The sequence below is a fragment of the Scyliorhinus torazame genome, chromosome 7 (genome assembly GCF_047496885.1).
Source record: "Scyliorhinus torazame isolate Kashiwa2021f chromosome 7, sScyTor2.1, whole genome shotgun sequence".
NCBI lineage: Eukaryota > Metazoa > Chordata > Chondrichthyes > Carcharhiniformes > Scyliorhinidae > Scyliorhinus > Scyliorhinus torazame.
The window spans coordinates 56,074,686-56,094,269 of NC_092713.1; the positions used below are offsets into that span (position 1 = coordinate 56,074,686).

At 47.6% G+C, this 19,584-nt stretch overlaps 1 long non-coding RNA gene across 1 annotated transcript; it reads right to left on the minus strand.

The window, feature by feature from the left end:
- Positions 1–592: 592 nt before the first annotated feature.
- On the minus strand, positions 593–19,301 carry LOC140427282 (uncharacterized). Its single transcript, XR_011948436.1, has 3 exons — positions 19,173–19,301; positions 18,761–18,920; positions 593–814 (listed from the first exon to the last, which is right to left on the minus strand). It is a non-coding gene; the product is annotated as an uncharacterized lncRNA (long non-coding RNA).
- Positions 19,302–19,584: the final 283 nt, after the last annotated feature.

Here is a 19,584-nt window from a genome sequence, read left to right on the forward strand (position 1 = left end):
GGCTCTTATACCCCGCCTTACAGGGCGGAGCTACCATACAGCTTGACCAATGGGAAACATACAATATCTACCAATGGTGTTCCAGCATTACTAGGTACCGTAATACCTCTACACAGACTACCACATTCACCCCCTGTTAAAAAAGAGTCCGGCGGTGGTGGTGGCTTGGTATTACAACATGGTAACATGGTAGAAGTTATAGTTACGGAGGTACCGTCATACCTCCGTACAGCATTTTGTCTTATTGTTGTAACTATTTACAATTTCACAATTAACTATATACACTTTAAGATGAAGCAATCCGTCGATCGGTGGCCCTGGTCATCTTCTGTGATCGTTGAAGCTTTGGTGGTTACGCCGGTGGAGGCTCGGGCGTCTGTGACTCCGGGAACGTGGCATGGATCTCTGTGGCAGCTTCAACACACCTAGACGACGCTGGTGGGGATGCCGATTGACCTGGGAAGGGAGCGTCTGCAGGGTGCGTCGGTGGGCGGGAGGGGGGCGTCTAGACGGGGGGGCCAGCGAAAGAACCGATCCTCCTCGGAAGGAGGCGCCTGTAAGGTGCACCGATGGGAGGGAGGGTGGGACTGGTGGCTGGGGTGTGCGTGGGGATCCAGTGGGCGCCAGGTCTTGTAGGGAGACCGTATCTTGTCCGCCGTCGGGGTACGCCACGTAGGCGTACTGTGGGTTAGCGTGGAGAAGATGGACCCTCTTGACCAACGGGTCCGACTTGTGCGCCCGCACGTGTTTTCAGAGCAGGATGGGTCCGGGAGCTGCCAGCCAGGTCGGGAGCGAGGTCCCAGAGGAGGACTTCCTGGGGAAGACAAGGAGACATTCGTGAGGTGTTTGGTTGGTCATGGTACAAAGCAGTGACTGGATGGAGTGGAGGGCATCCGGGAGGACTTCTTGCCAGCGGGAGACTGGGAGATTCCTGGACCGTAGGGCTAGCAGGACGGTCTTCCAGACCGTTCTGTTCTCCCTCTCTACCTGTCCGTTACCCTGGGGGTTGTAACTGGTCATCCTGCTAGAGGCAATGCCTTTGCTGAGCAGGAATTGACGCAGTTCGTCGCTCGTAAAGGAGGACCCCCTATCACTGTGTATGTAAGCAGGGAACCCGAACAGCGGAAAGATGCTATGGAGGGCCTTGGTGACCTTGGTTGCGGTCATGTCGGGGCAGGGGATGGCGAATGGGAACGAGGAGTACTCGTCAATCACGTTCAGGAAGTACATGTTGCGGTCGTTGGAGGGGAGGGTACTTTGAAGTCCATACTGAGGCGTTCATAGGGACGGGAAGCCTTTATCAGGTGCGCTTTCTCTGGCCTGTAGAAGTGCAGTTTGCACTCCGCGCAGATTTTGCAATTCCTGGTGTCTGTCCTGACCTCCTCGATGGAGTAGGGTAGGTTGCGGGTCTTGATAAAGTGGAAGAAGCGAGTGACCCCCCGGGTGGCAGAGGTCCTCGTGGAGGGCTCGGAGGAGGTCCATTTGTGCGGTGGCACATGTGCCGCGGGACAGGGCATCAGGAGGCTCGTTTAGCTTCCCGGGATGATACAAGATCTCATCGTTATAGGTGGAGAGTTCGATCCTCCACCGCAACATCTTATCGTTTTTTATCTTGCCCCGCTGTGCATTATCAAACATGAAGGCGACCGACCATTGGTCAGTGAGGAGAGTGAATCTCCTGCCAGCCAGGTAATGCCTCCAATGTCGCACAGCTTCTACTATGGCCTGGGCCTCCTTTTCGGCCGAGAAGTGGCGGATTTCGGAAGCATGGAGGGTATGTGAGAAGAAGGCCACGGCTCTGCCCGCTTGGTTGCAGGTGGCCGCCAGAGCTACGTCGGACGCGTTGCTCTCGACCTGGAAGGGGAGGGACTCGTCGATGGCGTGCATCGTGGCCTTTGCAATGTCTGCTTTGATGCGGCTGAGGGCCTGGCGGGCCTCTATCCACAGGGGAAAAACTGTGGATTGGATCAGGGGACGGGCCTTGTCTGCATAGTTGGGGACCCACTGGGCATAGTAAGAAAAAAACCCTAGGCAGCACTTCAGGGCCTTGGAGCAGTGAGGGAGGGGGAACTCCATAAGGGGGCGCATGCTTTCAGGGTCGGGACCTATAACTCCATTTCGCACTACGTAGCCGAGGATGGCTAGGCAGTCGGTGCTAAACACACATTTATCCTTGTTATACATAAGATTAAGGATCTTTGCTGTTTGGAGGTATTTTTGGAAGTTGGTGTCGTACTCCTGCTGGTCGTGGCCGCAGATGGTGACATTATCGAGATATGGGAATGTTGCCTGTAAACCGTACCGGTCAACCAATCGGTCCATCTCGCGCTGGAAGACCGAGACCCTGTTAGTGACACCGAAGGGAACCCTTAAGAAGTGGTAGAGCCGCCCAGCTGCAGTTTCTCCCCAACACCAGGAGCGCACGGTAGAATTCTTCCAGCGATTCCCAGGGATTGTCGCCTCGTCGCTAGCAGATGTCGGGCGTAGGCCTGGTTTACCGAGCGAATATAATGTCCGTTTAGCGGCTCCATTGCTGCATCAAAGTCGACCGCGTCCTCGATGTGGGTGTACATTTCTGGGCTCACCCTCGAGTGCAGGACTCGCAATTTCTGTTCCCCATGGGTGTGTTTTCGGCCGTTCCGTGATATCCGTTAAAACACGCCAGCCAGTGCTTGAAGGTTGCCACTGAGTTTGCCGCGTGGGGGCTGAGTTGCAGACACTCCGGCTTGATTCGGAGCTCCATCCTTTTAAATCTAGCTTATTAATTTGATGCACGATCAATGACTACTAAAGCGAGGTTGTAGTCCAACTGAAGACTTTAATAAGCTAGATGTTTCCCTCAGCAGCTCAGGTACAGAAAGAAGGCTGCTGGGGCGGCACGGGCTCTTATACCCCGCCTTGCAGGGCGGAACTACCATACAGTTTGACCAATGGGAAACATACAATATCTACCAATGGTGTTCCAGCATTAGTAGGTACCGTAATACCTCCACACAGACTACCACAGTTCCTTATTCTATTTTCATCTTTTTTTTACATTGGGGCATCCTTTGATCTTTTAGGAGCCAAATTACTGGCCGGGCAGGCTCATTCAAAGCCCACCCCACCAGAGTGAGGCCATGGGACCCCTTCCTTGATTCTCTTTTGACTGTGTGTCAAAAGATATGTTGAGAAAAGCTGGCAGTGGAGCCGACGGGCTACACACTGATTTTCTCGCCTGAGTTGATACTCAGTCAAAAAATGGAAAAAATCTGCCCTTTCCCTGCACTTAGTTCATTGCTATTTGTGAAATGCTCCTGCAATTGTTCATCGTCACACTCTTTAGGCCGACCAGTTACCATCACCATCCTTAGCTCCAGGCGACAACATGCATATAAAAATGCATGTTGCCACAGTAACTTGGGCTTCCTGTGTGAACTGTAAAACATCACTACTACCAATGGCAATAATAGGATGCAACATTGTATTCCACTCTAACAATAACTTCACAACAGGTTGGGCTTTATAGAGAGACACTCTGCACCCCCACAACGGACAAGTCGGTCTTCAGCCTGTCAATGCAGCTCTGCAATGATAATATGTTGGGAACAACCTTAATTGAATCAACGTGGGAGGAATTGAATCATCTGGGAGAAAGTTCCACCCTACTGAGCTGCCAGCCAATCTGACTGTAATCGCAGCAGTGCCAGAACCAAGTGCTGGCCATGGATGGTACTACAGGCAGTCCGCAAGGAAGAGGAGCCATGGAGTCAAGACTCAGGAGTAAATCTGGTACCTTATATAGGCACGGTTGGGAAACTCCAGCATATGGGCTAGGGAGATGGTGGGTGCCAGGTTTATGGGGTTGGGGGTAAGGGTAAAGAGTAGATGCAACCTTGGGTGGGGGTACTTCCAATGGTTATAGGGGATTCTCCAAAGGAGAATTCCTGCTCAACAGTATCCGATGAAATGAAAGCTGTCGGGCTGCCTGCCTTTCCCTGCCGCATGTAAAATAATGGCAACAGTGAGGCACTTAAGTGACCATTAATTTGCCATTTCGCTGCCTGAATAGGCCTATGGGCAGGCAGGCTGCCTGACACCTTCCCCACCCACATCTGGGGTTGATGGGAAGGCGGTGGGATGGTCACCCATTTTATTTTACCAGCAACACCCGCTTTCCCACCGCCTTCAAGTATGTCAGCAGGGAGGCGGAGGACTGGAAACATTAAAATCCAGCCCTGCTAATCAGTTTTGCATCAGGGAATATGGCTTGTACTCCCCTTTTAAGTTAACAGACAATACTGCTGCTGCATCAATGATTAAAGGAATTTGTGAATATCATACTTTCATTTCTATTGTGGCTGCTGGAATTTTTATCTCCAGCCCTTTTACTTTCATCTTCCATGTGCTGCTCTCTGAGTACAACTCTTGATCTTCTTGCTTGATAACATCAACCTCAGTTTCCATATCTATCACATGCACATTTGAGGGTTTCCAGACTCCAAAACTAGCTTTTAGTCTACAATGACATCAAACTGGTGCATGGCTGCAACCGCAATCTTTACCACCATCCAGAGGATTAATGTTTCCTCTACTCCTGCATGCCATCTGATACGATTGATTTTCCCACAGGCATAGCACTTTGACTGTGAATTGGGAATGGGGAGCGGCATTTAAATGGTTTTACCCTGACAACGGTGGCATCTAAATTTCTGACTCTGAGACTGTGAACCTGGCAGCTGTATCTTGAATCTCTGAAATCGAGTGGATGTCCCCTGCCGGCTCAGGCAAAAATCTCCCTCGGAACTATCTCCGCTGTTTCCATGGCTGTGGCCTCGTTGTAGGCCTCCTTCCACATCAATTTATTGCCTTTGCTCAAAACCTTGGCCCAGTTTTTATTGTCCTTTTGGTCTCCCTCAGTCGTGTCTCTAAGGTTGATTTATTTTTTACTTTATAAATTTAGAGTACCCCTCCATTATTTTTTTCCAATTAAGGGGCAATTTAGCGTAGCCAATCCACCTACCCTGCACATCTTTTGGGTTGTGGGGGTGAGACCCACACAAACATGGGGAGAATGAGCAAATCCAATCCAATTCCACATGGAAAGTGACCCAGGGTCGGAATTGAACCCAGGTCCTCGGCGCCGAGAAACAGCAGTGCTCACCACTGCGCCACCTTGCCACCCAAGGTTGATTTCTAACTTGGTGCCAAATCCACTGAAGTAAAAGGCAGGGATAAAATGCTAATACATAGATACATAGAAGATAGGAGCACGAGGAGGCCTTGTGGCCTTTCGAGCCTGCTCCGCCATTCATCACGATCCTGGCTGAGCGAGTGATTAGGAGTATGTGAAACCTGGGTAGCATTCCTGCTTCTCTTGGCTCCCAGGGAAGATTTCTGAAGTTAAAAAATATATTACTTGAGGGCAATTGCTGCTGAGGCCCCAGCGGCCACTGAAGAATCCAATCTCCAATTTGGCAGGGGGAATGTAACTCAGGCCTTAGGCTCCATATGTCTAAGGCCTGTGTGTAGGATTCTAGCAGAGCTTTGAGAAGTGTTCAAGTGCAGGACATTGGCCCTAATATTGGCTTTGTTGTGCTTGGTTTATGCCTCTAAGATGGATGACATGAGGTCACATTGAACCCCAATGATTTATATCACTTCTTAAGGAACTTGAAGCAACAATAATGAAATGTAAAGCTATGGTAATATTGGTGATCCTAGCGGCCGAGAATTATTTGCTGTCATCCAATTATTTCTGGCTTCAAGATAATCACCAGTGAAAAAGCAAGCAATTTCAGACCACTGCTTGGCATTAGAGACCAAAGGTCTCATTTGTCGGAAGTAGTTTAATTTGCTTAACATTTGAGCTTTGAAAAATAATTTTTGCACATCTTAATGGTATACATCAATGGCATTTAATTGCATCATTCATCTCATCGCATGTTTTATTTGATTCTACATTCAGTGAATAACTACACAGACAAACCTAATCTTTCCAAATGCCACTTATTTTAATGAGAAAACAATTCCAGCAAATCTTGGCATCTGCGATACAAATCTATTCCGATTCTGCAGGGTGAGAGATGCAGTACTTTGAAGCTAGGGAACATGCACCATAAAAAGTCAAGAGAAAGTCAAGATGTCAGTTGAAAGGTCCTTTCTTACGAAATAATGGCATGTAAGTACAAGACTGTTCAATGTGAATGTATGCGCCATCGTTGATGAGGTTTTCCAATGTTCTTTCTTATAGAACATAGAACATTACAGTGCAGTACAGGCCCTTCGGCCCTCGATGTTGCGCCGACCTGTGAAACCACTCCAAAGCCCATCTACACTATTCCCTTATCGTCCATATGTCTATCCAATGACCATTTGAATGCCCTTAGTGTTGGCGAGTCCACTACTGTTGCAGGCAGGGCATTCCACGCCCTTACTACTCTCTGAGTAAAAAACCTACCTCTGACATCTGTCCTATATCTATCTCCCCTCAATTTAAAACTATGTCCCCTCATGCTAGACATCACCATCCGAGGAAAAAGGCTCTCACTGTCCACCCTATCCAATCCTCTGATCATCTTGTATGCCTCAATTAAGTCACCTCTTAACCTTCTTCTCTCTAACGAAAACAGCCTCAAGTCTTTCAAATAACCTCAAATATATAATAACAATAATATTGTTAACAAACAGCCTTTCCTCATAAGATCTTCCTTCCATACCAGGCAACATTCTGGTAAATCGCCTCTGCACCCTTTCCAATGCTTCCACATCCTTCCTATAATGCGGCGACCAGAATTGCACGCAATACTCCAAATTCGGTCGCACCAGAGTTTTGTACAGCTGCAACATGACCTCATGGCTCCGAAACTCAATCCCTCTACCAATAAAAGCTAACACACCATACGCCTTCTTAACAACCCTCTCAACCTGGGTGGCAACTTTCAGGGATGGACATGGACACCAAGATCTCTCTGCTCATCCACACTGCCAAGAATCTTACCATTAGTCCAGTACTCTGTCTTCCTGTTATTCCTTCCAAAATGAATCGTCTCACACTTTTTTGCATTAAACGCCATTATAATAAATATTTTTTACTGGATTCTCAAGGAAATATATTTAGACATATATTGTGTGAAGCTATTGTAAATTCACCTAAATATATTATTGTTATTATATATTTGAGGTTATTTGAATGCACATTCATCCATTCACATATTGGGCAGGATTTTCCCAGTCCTGGGAAGCCATGTCGGGATAGCTCCCCAACATTATTCGCTGTTGGGAGGATTACCCAATGGCAGGATGGGATGTGCGGTACCTGCGTGTTGTATGGAGGTGGGCAGCCAATTCAAAGATTTCAGGACAGTTGCTTGGGGAGGCTGGCAGATTTAGGGAGGTGGCCACTGGCCCTGCAGAAGACCAGGTGGCCATTGGAGTTGGTGGTTTCTTTCCCTTAAAGTGAGGGACCGCAGATAGGGAAGGCCAGCCCTGCCATCTCAGCAGGTCATTTTGAGAGATCTGCTTGCTCGGCCCCTCAGATCATGAATTTTGTAATTCCTCTCTGAGGCTGCCGTTATATTGAGGCACGCCCTTGATCCCCGACCTGCTTCTCGTGGTGAGGCTGCCAAGGCTTCAGAACTTCCAGCCCTCTAATTGAGCTGGCAGAACGGGGAGCCCGCCCACAGCCTTAACTGCAAGGCCGGCACTGGTAAAATTGCTGAGTGGATTCTGCTGCTGGCAAGCGCAGGGCTTGAAATCCTATTTCACCCCAGCAGTGGGGTCCGAAGACCACAGTAAAATCCTGCCCATTAAGTTTAGGCTAGTGAACGTCATACCAGTCCTGGCCCCACACCTAAGGGACATGTTCGCAGACTCACTGGTAGGGGACACCCTGCCCCCAACGCTAGCGCAGGCCACAATCTCACTAATACCCAAAAAAGATAAAGTCCTGATGGAATGTGGATCATACAGACCCATTTCACTGCTGAACGTGGATGCGAAAATACTCGCAAAGGTCCTGGCCAAAAGGCTGGAGGGCTGTGTACCAGAGGTGGTCGCAGAGGACCAAACGGGCTTTGTCAAGGGTAGGCAGCTCACAGCGAACATCAGGCGGCTGCTGAATGTGATAATGACCCTCCCCGGGGAGAAAACACCAGAAGTGATCGTCTCCCTGGACGCAGAAAAGGCCTTTGACAGAGTCGAATGGAGCTACCTCCTCAAGGTACTGGAACGGTTTGGGCTAGGAGCGGGATTCACCGCTTGGGTGAGGCTCCTGGACAACGCTCCCAAAGCGAGTGTCCGAACTAACACCACCAGCTCTGAATACTTCCAGCTGCAGAGAGGAACAAGACATGGCTACCCCCGTCCCCACTCTTGTTCCCGCTAGCGATCGAAACCCTGGCGATAGCCCTGCGGGACGCAAAATGCTGGAAGGGAATCTGGAGAGGAGACAGAGAGCACAGTCTCACTTTATGCAGATGACCTGCTCCTCTATGTCTCAAAGCCACAGGAGGGACTGAAGGCAATACTGCAAATACTGGAAGAGTTTGGAACCTTCTCGGGCTACAAACTTAACCTGGGCAACAGCCTAGTGAACCCAAAAGGGGGAGGGACAGAACTGAAGGGGCTCCCGTTCAAAATGGCCCTGAACAGATTCCATTACCTGGGGATCCAAATAGCCAGAGACTGGACACAGATCCACAAGTGGAACCTGACCAGCCTGGTGGAGGAAGTAAGAAAAGACCTTCAACGATGGGGCTCACTCCCACTCTCCCTGGCGGGAAGAGTACAGACGATCAAGATGAACGTACTGCTAAGGTTCCTCTTCCTGTTTAGATCCATCCCGATCTTCATCCCCAAGGCCTTTTTCCAAAACATAGACAGGCTAATCATGGCGTTTGTGTGGGGGGGGGGCAAGAACCCGAAAATTCCCAAACCGACACTGCAAAGAGGGAAAGCCAGAGGGGGCCTGGCTCTACCGAACCTACAATACTACCACTGGGCAGCAACGGCCGAAAAAGTGAGGGGATGGGTACAAGAACCCAACACAGATTGGGTACAAATGGAGGAGGCATCCTGTAAAGGAACAACCCTCCGGGCCCTGGCCACAGCAGCACTCCCATCCCCCTGAACAAGATACACAACGAGCCCAGTGGTAGCGACCACACTGAGAACGTGGACCCAGTTGAGACAGCACTTCGGGATAACCAAAATGTCACCCATGGCCCCCATCTGCGGAAATCACAGATTCCCCCCAGCCATGCTAGATACCACCTTCAAAAGATGGAGGCGGGACGGGGGCACACTGACGGTCGGGGACTTCTACGTAGGGCGCAGACTGGCGAACTGACGAGGAACTGGAAACTAGTAAGAGGACAAGAATGGAGACATCTCCAAATAAAGCACTTCCTCTGCAAAGAGACAGTAGGGTACCCCAGGACCCCAGAAAGCATACTACTAGAGGACCTGATAGGCACAAGCAGCAAGAAGGGGGGGCTATGTGGGAAAATATATGGGCAGTTACTGGACAGAGCCCGAACACCACTGGACAGGACCAGACAAAAATGGGAGGACGAACTGGGGACAGAGGTAGGATGGGAACTCTGGAGCGAAGCACTGAGCAGGGTGAACTCCACCTCCTCCTGCGCAAGGCTAAGCCTAATGCAGCTCAAAGTGGTGCACAGAGCGCACCTGACCAGAACCCGAATGAGCAGGTTCTTCCCGGAGGTGGTTTTGCCCACACAGCCCAAAAGATATGTAGGTTAGGTGGATTGGCCACGCTAAATTGCCCTTTAATTGGAAAAAATGAATTGGGTACTCTAAATTTATTTTAAAAACACTGCAATGAAGGTACTGTGAAAAGCCCCTCGTCGCCACATTCCGTGCCTGTTCAGGTAAATGGAGGGAGAATTCAGAATGTGCAAATTACTTAACTGCACGTCTTTCGGGACTTGTGGGAGGAAACCGGAGCACCCGGAGGAAACCCACGCCAACACAGGGAGAACATGCAGACTCTGCACAGACAGTGACCCAAGCCGGGAATCGAAACTCGGACCCTGGCGCTGTGAAACAACAGTGCTAACCACTGTGCTATCGTTACTCCCACATAGTTTTGATATTTATGAGTTGATTAATGCTGGGGTCATAGGAAGGAAGCCACAATGGCTGTTGCATCACAGTAATTTCATTGGCTGGGTAAGTTGCCCTTCATAAGGGGTTTCCAATGTTTTCTCAATGAGCATAAATACAGTTTTGATTTGGTTTAGCGGTCTGGAGCAGTGTGAAATAGACCAGGATCATAGATGTGAGGAAAATGAAAATCCAACTGTGACATCACAGGAAAGCTTTGAGTTGATCAGCTGAGAGTATTATAGCTTTGTCTCACTTGTCCCAAAGTTAGACAGTTTTTTGAAGGAGCCTGGAAATTAAAAGTTGCATTTTTCTTGGATAACAAGGCTTAAATAAACATTTCAGTTAACTTCCCTATATTTAAGTGCCGTCACCAGAAGAGAAGTGAGTAGCTTGTGAGTCTTTCTTTTTTAAGCAGTTTTATGATCTATTGGATAGATGGCATGGTAGCTCTGACCCCTGGGGTGCACATCCTGTTCCATGTGGGAATTCCAGCATGCTTCCCATGTCTTGGATAACCATATATGCAGGAAGTGTTGGCACTTGTAGCAAATTGAACTCTGGGGTTTCGGCAGCTGCTGGCACAGTTTGGTGCATTCATGAAGTTGGGAGCCTCATGGATGGCATGCTTATCAATGCGGTCACCCTGCACCTTAAGGGTATGTAGGGAGATAGGGAATGCATGACCACCAAGCAGTCGAGAAGAAACAGGCAGGAGTCCCCTGAGTGCATCTCACTCATCAGCAGCATTAAAACCAGAATACTGCTGAAGGTGATGGTTCTTATGGGGAGTGCAGCCAGTGCCATCACACCCGAACGGGTAGAGGGCATCCTGAAGGGGGAGGGCAAACAGGCAGAGGTCGTTGTACATATTGGTACTAACGACATAGGCAGGAAGGGGCATGAGGTCCTGCAGCAGGAGTTCAGGGAGCTAGGCAGAAAGTTAAAAGACAGGAACTCTAGGGTTGTAATCTCGGGATTACTCCCTGTGCCACGTGCCAGTGAGGCTAGAAATAGGAAGATAGAGCAGCTAAACATGTGGTTAAACAGCTGGTGTAGGAGGGAGGGTTTCCGTTATCTGGACCACTGGGAGCTCTTCCGGGGCAGGTGTGACCTATATAAGAAGGACGGGTTTCTTCTAAACCGGAGAGGCATAAATATCCTGGCCGCGAGGTTTGCTAGTGTCACACGGGAGGGTTTAAACTAGTATGGCAGGGGAGTGGGCACGGGAGCAATAGGTCAGAAGGTGAGAGCATTGAGGGAGAACTAGGGAATAGGGACAGTGGGGCTCTGAGGCAGAGCAGACAGGGAGAAGTTGCTGAACACAGCGGGTCTGGTGGTCTGAAGTGCATATGTTTTAATGCAAGAAGTATTACGGGTAAGGCAGATGAGCTTAGAGCTTGGATTAGTACTTGGAACTATGATGTTGTTGCCATTACAGAGACCTGGTTGAGGGAAGGGCAGGATTGGCAGCTAAATGTTCCAGGATTTAGATGTTTCAGGCGGGATAGAGGGGGATGTAAAAGGGGTGGCGGAGTTGCGCTACTGGTTAGGGAGAATATCACAGCTGTACTGCGGGAGGACACCTCAGAGGGCAGTGAGGCTATATGGGTAGAGATCAGGAATAAGAAGGGTGCAGTCACAATGTTGGGGGTTTACTACAGGCCTCCCAACAGCCAGCGGGAGATAGAGGAGCAGATAGGTAGACAGATTTTGGAAAAGAGTAAAAACAACAGGGTTGTGGTGATGGGAGACTTCAACTTCCCCAATATTGACTGGGACTCACTTAGTGCCAGGGGCTTAGACGGGGCGGAGTTTGTAAGGAGCATCCAGGAGGGCTTCTTAAAACAATATGTAGACAGTCCAACTAGGGAAGGGGCGGTACTGGACCTGGTATTGGGGAATGAGCCCGGCTAGGTGGTAGATGTTTCAGTAGGGGAGCATTTCGGTAACAGTGACCACAATTCAGTAAGTTTTAAAGTACTGGTGGACAAGGATAAGAGTGGTCTTAGGATGAATGTGCTAAATTGGGGGAAGGCTAATTATAACAATATTAGGCGGGAACTGAAGAACATAGATTGAGGGCGGATGTTTGAGGGCAAATCAACATCTGACATGTGGGAGGCTTTCAAGTGTCAGTTGAAAGAAATTCAGGACCGGCATGTTCCTGTGAGGAAGAAGGATAAATACGGCAATTTTCGGGAACCTTGGATAACGAGAGATATTGTAGGCCTTGTCAAAAAGAAAAGGGAGGCATTTGTCAGGGCTAAAAGGCTGGGAACAGACGAAGCCTGCGTGGAATATAAGGAAAGTAGGAAGGAACTTAAGCAAGGAGTCAGGAGGGCTGGAAGGGGTCACGAAACGTCATTGGCAAATAGGGTTAAGGAAAATCCCAAGGCTTTTTACACGTACATAAAAAGCAAGAGGGTAGCCAGGGAAAGGGTTGGCCCACTGAAGGATAGGCAAGGGAATCTATGTGTGGAGCCAGAGGAAATGGGCGAGGTACTAAATGAATACTTTGCATCAGTATTCACCAAAGAGAAGAAATTGGTAGATGTTGAGTCTGCAGAAGGGTGTGTAGATAGCCTGGGTCACATTGAGATCCAAAAAGACGAGGTGTTGGGTGTCTTAAAAAATATTAAGGTAGATAAGTCCCCAGGGCCTGATGGGATCTACCCCAGAATACTGAAGGAGGCTGGAGAGGAAATTGCTGAGGCCTTGACAGAAATCTTTGGATCCTCACTGTCTTCAGGGGATGTCCCGGAGGACTGGAGAATAGCCAATGTTGTTCCTCTGTTTAAGAAGGGTAGCAAGGATAATCCAGGGAACTACAGCCGGTGAGCCTTACTTCAGTGATAGGGAAATTACTGGAGAGAATTCTTCGAGACAGGATCTACTCCCATTTGGAAGCAAATGGACGTATTAGTGAGAGGCAGCATGGTTTTGTGAAGGGGAGGTCGTGTCTCACTAACTTGATAGAGTTTTTCGAGGAGGTCACTAAGATGATTGATGCAGGTAGGGCAGTGGATGTTGTCTATATGGACTTCAGTAAGGCCTTTGACAAGGTCCCTCATGGTAGACTAGTACAAAAGGTGAAGTCACACGGGATCAGGGGGGAGCTGGCAAGGTGGATACAGAACTGGCTAGGTCACAGAAGGCAGAGAGTAGCAATGGAAGGATGCTTTTCTAATTGGAGGGCTGTGACTAGTGGTGTTCCACAGGGATCAGTGCTGGGACCTTTGCTGTTTGTAGTATATATAAATGATTTGGGGGAAAATGTAACTGGTCTGATTAGTAAGTTTGCAGACGACACAAAGGTTGGTGGAATTGCAGATAGCGATGAGGACTGTCAGAGGATACAGCAGGATTTAGATTGTTTGGAGACTTGGGCGGAGAGATGGCAGATGGAGTTTAATCCGGACAAATGTGACGTAATGCATTTTGGAAGGTCTAATGCAGGTAGGGAATATACAGTGAATGGTAGAACCCTCAAGAGTATTGAAAGTCAAAGAGATCTAGGAATACAGGTCCACAGGTCATTGAAAGGGGCAACACAGGTGGAGAAGGTAGTCAAGAAGGCATACGGCATGTTTGCCTTCATTGGCCGGGGCATTGAGTATAAGAATTGGTAAGTCATGTTGCAGCTGTATAGAACCTTAGTTAGGCCACACTTGGAGTATAGTGTTCAATTCTGGTCGCCACACTACCAGAAGGATGTGGAGGCTTTAGAGAGGGTGCAGAAGAGATTTACCAGAATGTTGCCTGGTATGGAGGGCATTAGCTATGAGGAGCGGTTGAATAAACTCGGTTTGTTCTCACTGGAACGAAGGAGGTTGAGGGGAGACCTGATAGAGGTCTACAAAATTATGAGGGGCATAGACAGAGTGGATAGTCAGAGGCTTTTCCCCAGGGTAGAGGGGTCAATTACTAGGGGACATAGGTTTAAGGTGAGAGGGGCAAGGTTTAGAGTAGATGTACGAGGCAAGCTTTTTACGCAGAGGGTAGTGGGTGCCTGGAACTCGCTACCGGAGGAGGTGGTGGAAGCAGGGACGATAGTGACATTTAAGGGGCACCTTGACAAATACATGAATAGGATGGGAATAGAGGGATACGGACCCAGGAAGTGTAGAAGATTGTAGTTTAGTCGGGCAGCATGGTCGGCACGGGCTTGGAGGGCCGAAGGGCCTGTTCCTGTGCTGTACATTTCTTTGTTCTTTGTTCTTTGCCCTGCCCATGAAACCATGGCTGGCTCAGCTGTACAGAAGGGCAAGAAGAAGACTCGAAAAGCAATAGTGATAGGTGATTTGATTGGGGGAGGAACAGACAGGTGTTTCTGCGATTGCAGATCTGAATCAAAGATGTTGGCCGAAATTTTCCATCCTCATTTGAAGCTTAAATTTTCCGACGCTATTGAGAGTGAATTGAGTTTTGACTGGAACACCAAATTTTCCGTTCTCACTCGCAATGGGTTGCGGCACAGACAAGACTGGAGAATCCCGCCCCATATTTCGCCTCCCTGGCGCCAGGATCACTGAGTGCCTGCAGAACATTCTGTGCAAGGTAGGTGAAAATTCAACAGTTGCAGTCCATATCAGTATCAATGACATTAATGTGGTCCTGCAGTCAGAATTTAGGGAGTTAGGTAGGAAATGAGTAAGCGTGACAGCAAAAGTAGTAATCCACATGGAAGCAAATATAGAAATAAGAAGATAAAGTAGATCAATTTGGCGGAAAATGGAGAACTTTAGATTCTTGGGACATTTGGATCAATTCTGGCAGAGATGGAGCCTGTTCAGGCCAGATGGCTTGTATCTAAACAGAGCTCAGGGCATGTTCTTTGCTGGTTGATTATTGGGGAGAGCTTAAACAAACCTTCCAGGCTTGTGTGAACCAGGAGGTAATATTAGAGAGGAATATAAAGGAGTGTAGAATATTGAGAGAACTGGGGGGGCAAGGTGGCGCAATGGTTTGACTGGTGTCTCATGCCATTGAGGACCCGGGTTTGATCCCAGCCCGGGTCACCGTCCGTGTGGAGTTTGCACATTCTCCCCGTGTCTGCGTGGGTCTCACCCCCACAACCCAAAAATGTGCAGGATAGGTAGATCAGCCACGCTAAATTGCCCCTTAATTGGAAAAAGAATTGAGTACTCTAAATTTATAATTAAAAATATATATATTGTGAGAGACAGATATCACAATATTAGGAAATAGTAAGGTTTTCGGTGGGTTCAGCCTAAGAGTAATACATTCTAAATTAGAATTACAGTGCATGTGTGTGAATATGCAGAGCCCGACAAATAAGATTGGTAAATTGCAAGTGGCTTGGGAGTGTCCCTTGAAGAAATGTTTAGGTCTTATCACATGGTTTCAGTGATGTCATTGTGTGGGTGGAGCTAGGCTGTGACTCTGAGTTTTTTACTTTCGTTTTTGAGTTGAGACTCTGAGCTTTACTTTCGCTTTGAGTTTGATCTGTTTTGTATTGCACAGGTCGGAAAGAAGTGTGTCTCTTTCTTCAATTTATAAACTGTTTCCAGATTACTTGATAACATAAAAGTGATAACTGTTTTCTGGAAGGAATTCATACCTGCTGTTTTGGAATGGGAAAGGGTGTATCCATACCAAGTCTTAAAGATAGTAAGATTGCCGTGTGTTGGGCCACACCTTTGAAAAGGGGTTTCTGGTTTATGTGATCTTGTTATTAAATTGGAACAGTTAAAGGGGGGAATTTATTAAGGGTGATACATAGATTACTGTAGCTGTGTGGGGTATTTATGTTTGTAGTTGATAAAAATGCTTACTGTGTGTTTATAAAAATGTTCACTAAATTTGTAGAATAAAATTTGTTTTTGATGAAAAGTTCTTAAGGCCTCTGTTGAATAACACCTGAAGGGCAGGCCCTTGTGCTCATCATAACCAAAATCGATAAACAGTTGTAGGTCAGGTGAACTCCATGATATACTTTGGAGTTTTCTAAACCCTGGCCTATAACACAGGAGCTGGAGCCGTGTGGAAGTATGATGTTGTGCTATAACCAAGACTTGGCTTAAAGAAGAGCAAGACTAGATATTAAATATTCATGGATTGAAGGCGTTCTGGACAGATAGGGAAGGAAGGAAAGAAGGAGAGTGTTGATTGAGGAGACTATTATACATTGCCTGGTGTAGTCTATAAGCCACCAACTAGCAGGAAAGATGTGGAGGAACAAATTTGCAAGGAATTTCCAGAAAAGTGCAAGAATTAGAAAGTAGTTATAACGGAGGACTTTAATTATCCAAATATAGATTAGGCAGAGTGTTCCTACAGCCTGTTCAGGAGAATTTTTGATCGCAGTGTGTTTCCAGTCAAGTGAGAAAGAAGACACTGCTAGATCTGGTTCCTGGGATGGAGGTGGAACAAGTGGATCAGTATCAGCAGGAGAACGTTTGATCATTCTATCAGCAGTTTAAGTTGGCTATGGAAAAGGACAAATGGCAATCCAGAATAAGATAATTAATTGGGGAAAAGCCTACTTCAGTGGGGTAAGAATGAATCTGATCCAGATAAACTGGAATCAATGATTGGCAGACAAACTGTAATGCTTCTGTATAATTCAAAATCTTAATTTGTGATGAGGCATGCATTTAAATGCTGAAGCGACACAAATAAATCTGTGGCCCAATTGGCATGGATGGGGCAGAGGAAGTGTGTGTGGGGGAAGTGCGGATTGGTGGGTTGAGGGGGGAGGGGGGGGATGTTTATTGTTTTATTAATATTCTTTATTTATTTAAACAGAGTTCTGGCACACAGAAGCTGCTCTTTTGCTCAGCCGAGCTCCACATTCGGCAGCCTACATAGTCATTCTGAGGTCGTCCACCCCAACTCCTATTTAAATCCATCCTCCTCATTGCCACTGAACAAAAATCCAAGCTGCGGGTGAACATTTTTAAAGATCTGCTGGTTCACCAAGGCTGGAAATTTCCTGAATTAACAAACCCGACCAGGGGATAAAATCTGGGCCAGAGTCTGTTTTTAAAAATAACATATAATGGAATTTCCAACTCATTATCAGAGGCTTCACTGGATAGTGATTTTAGCCCCAACTTATGTTAGATGATGCTACTGCAGCACTTAATTTTCATTTTCTACTGCGTACTGAAAATATGCAAACTTCTCCTGTTCTCTAGTCCCTCTTCTCTGGATTATTTTTTCCTACTCCTGCTTAACATACATTGGTCTGTAACGTCCTCAGAGTGGCGATCTCCATCGGATTGCTGCACTCGACGGACTTACCTTCGCTGAGGTTCTGAAGCCCCTGTGTCTCACCTAACCTAACCTTCCTCATTCAGGCTGGGTGAGACAGGAGCAACAAAGTGAGCCCCCGGCTGCATCGGTGTGGAGTAACTGGGTGCAGAGAGGTTAGAAATGCCCCCCTTTTACGGCAATAGCTGCTGTAAAGGAGGTGTTTAAAGCGACAATTAAAAGGTAAGTGGTTCAGACACGGGGGGGGGGGGGGGGGCGGGGGGGGGGGGTGGCGATGGGAATGCAGCGAATCCCACTATTGGGCCACCATTTTGAGCAGGCGGCTCAATAGTGAGGTCCAGCAGCTGGCCCCCCTCCTCCCCCCGCAGGACAATTCCACCTCCCCTCACGGGATTGGCTGGGTCACCCCCTCCCACCATATACAAGGGTGGCTCAATCCCCCCACCAACCACCCCCAGATTCCCCCATACAGAGCCCCTCACCAGAGACCAGTTCAATTGCTGATTAATGGTAAAGTAAATTTAATTGCGCAAATATTAGATATACTGACCATCAATACTGCCAGGCCCCATAACAGAGACCTCCCATAACACTTTACTCCTTTTGATGTGGTCATGAACTGTTAGTCATAGCTAGATGTTTATAAACATTATCATTTCACAGCAGGATACTTGAGGTCCAGTCCAGCATGAAGGGAAATTAAATTAAACAATCCAGACAGCTGGCTGTGTGGAAGCTGTTAGTCACAACCTTTTACAAACAATTTCTCAATGACGTGAATGAAAGCTTTGCAGATCAAAGATCTGAGGAGATTTATCCCGAGAATTTACTTTCTAGGAACTTACAGCTGCTGCTTTCTCTGCCTGAGGCAGGTGAGTTTTCAAGCAGTCATTTTTTTTTCACTGTCTCTGGACTGCTCACTGGCTTCCAGGCAGGGTCCTGCTAATGGGAGAGTCTCTATTATATGGGGTGGACTCTGGTGGGGGGGCTCTGTTATGGGGGGTCTCTGGTGGGGGGCTTTGCAATGGGGGTTTCTGATTTGGGGCTCTGTTATAAGGGGGACTCTGGTAGGGGGCTCTGTAATGGGGCCTCTGGTGGGGGGTTCTGATGGAGGGGTCTAGTGGGGGGCTTTGGCGGGGGTGGGGTGGGCAGGATTTGCACTGTGTGGGGAGGCTGCCCTCCGATGGACTTTGGGGGTACCCACCTTAAAGACTTGCCCTCATGGCCCATTGTAAGATTCACCGTGCCAGGACCACTCTGAAAAATACCTGCACCAATCCTCGCCCACGTGAATCCCGGCCCAGAGGACTGGAGAATCACAGAGGCATGGAGAATCAGGTTCCCAGCCCGTTAATAGGACGCAAATGGATCAATTTGACCTATTTACATCCTCCGGCTGGCGCGGGGTACGAACCTCAATACCGGCTTCAGAGTGGGACTAGAGCATTGGAAACGTATTGGCGCCAGCCGCCGATCCCTTCTTTTTGACGATGCTGGATTCTCCGCCCAATCATGGATCTCTCTGCCAGTGTCAGACAGCGGAGAATCTTGTGCTTTATTTATTTACTTAGGATCTGTAATTTAAAGAAAAATACAGATAATACAATGGTGCTATAACTGCCCAGAAGTTCTTCATTTCTTGACAAACCATCACCAAATAAACATGGTTCAGGACAGGTTCAAATCAGTTTGTGTCCTGAATTATATGTTGCAAGGTACTTTAACTACAGGTTCAAAAGTACATAATAATCCCCAGGAACCTACCAATATCAATTATATTAATATCATCACAACAACCTGGCTATAGTAAAGAATTAGTCTTGTACCTGTTCTTTTCACTTTGCACCCAGCTGCTCAGATATGTACAAAGGAGTCTGGATACTCTTATCTTCCCTGTTTGGTGAAGCAGTGGATCTTCACCATGTACTCCCTCCATCCTTTGCAGAGAGCAACAGTTCACTATTTATGAAGCTATGAGTGCAAACACAAATCTCAGCACACTGTGAATTCCAGTTTGTAAAGTAACAATGCCCATTAACTACTGCTGCTGTGCCATGGAACAGTTTTGTTGGCATAAATGTCAAGGTATGCTAAACATTCCAAAATATTATCATAATGAGGGTTTCAGGTATGTGAAGGTTGGAATGTAAGTAAGTTGTTTACCACGGATGGCATAATGAATAGCAAATTGGGCCTTCAGTGTGATGCACCACAGTTTAACAGATTTTATACCCAAAT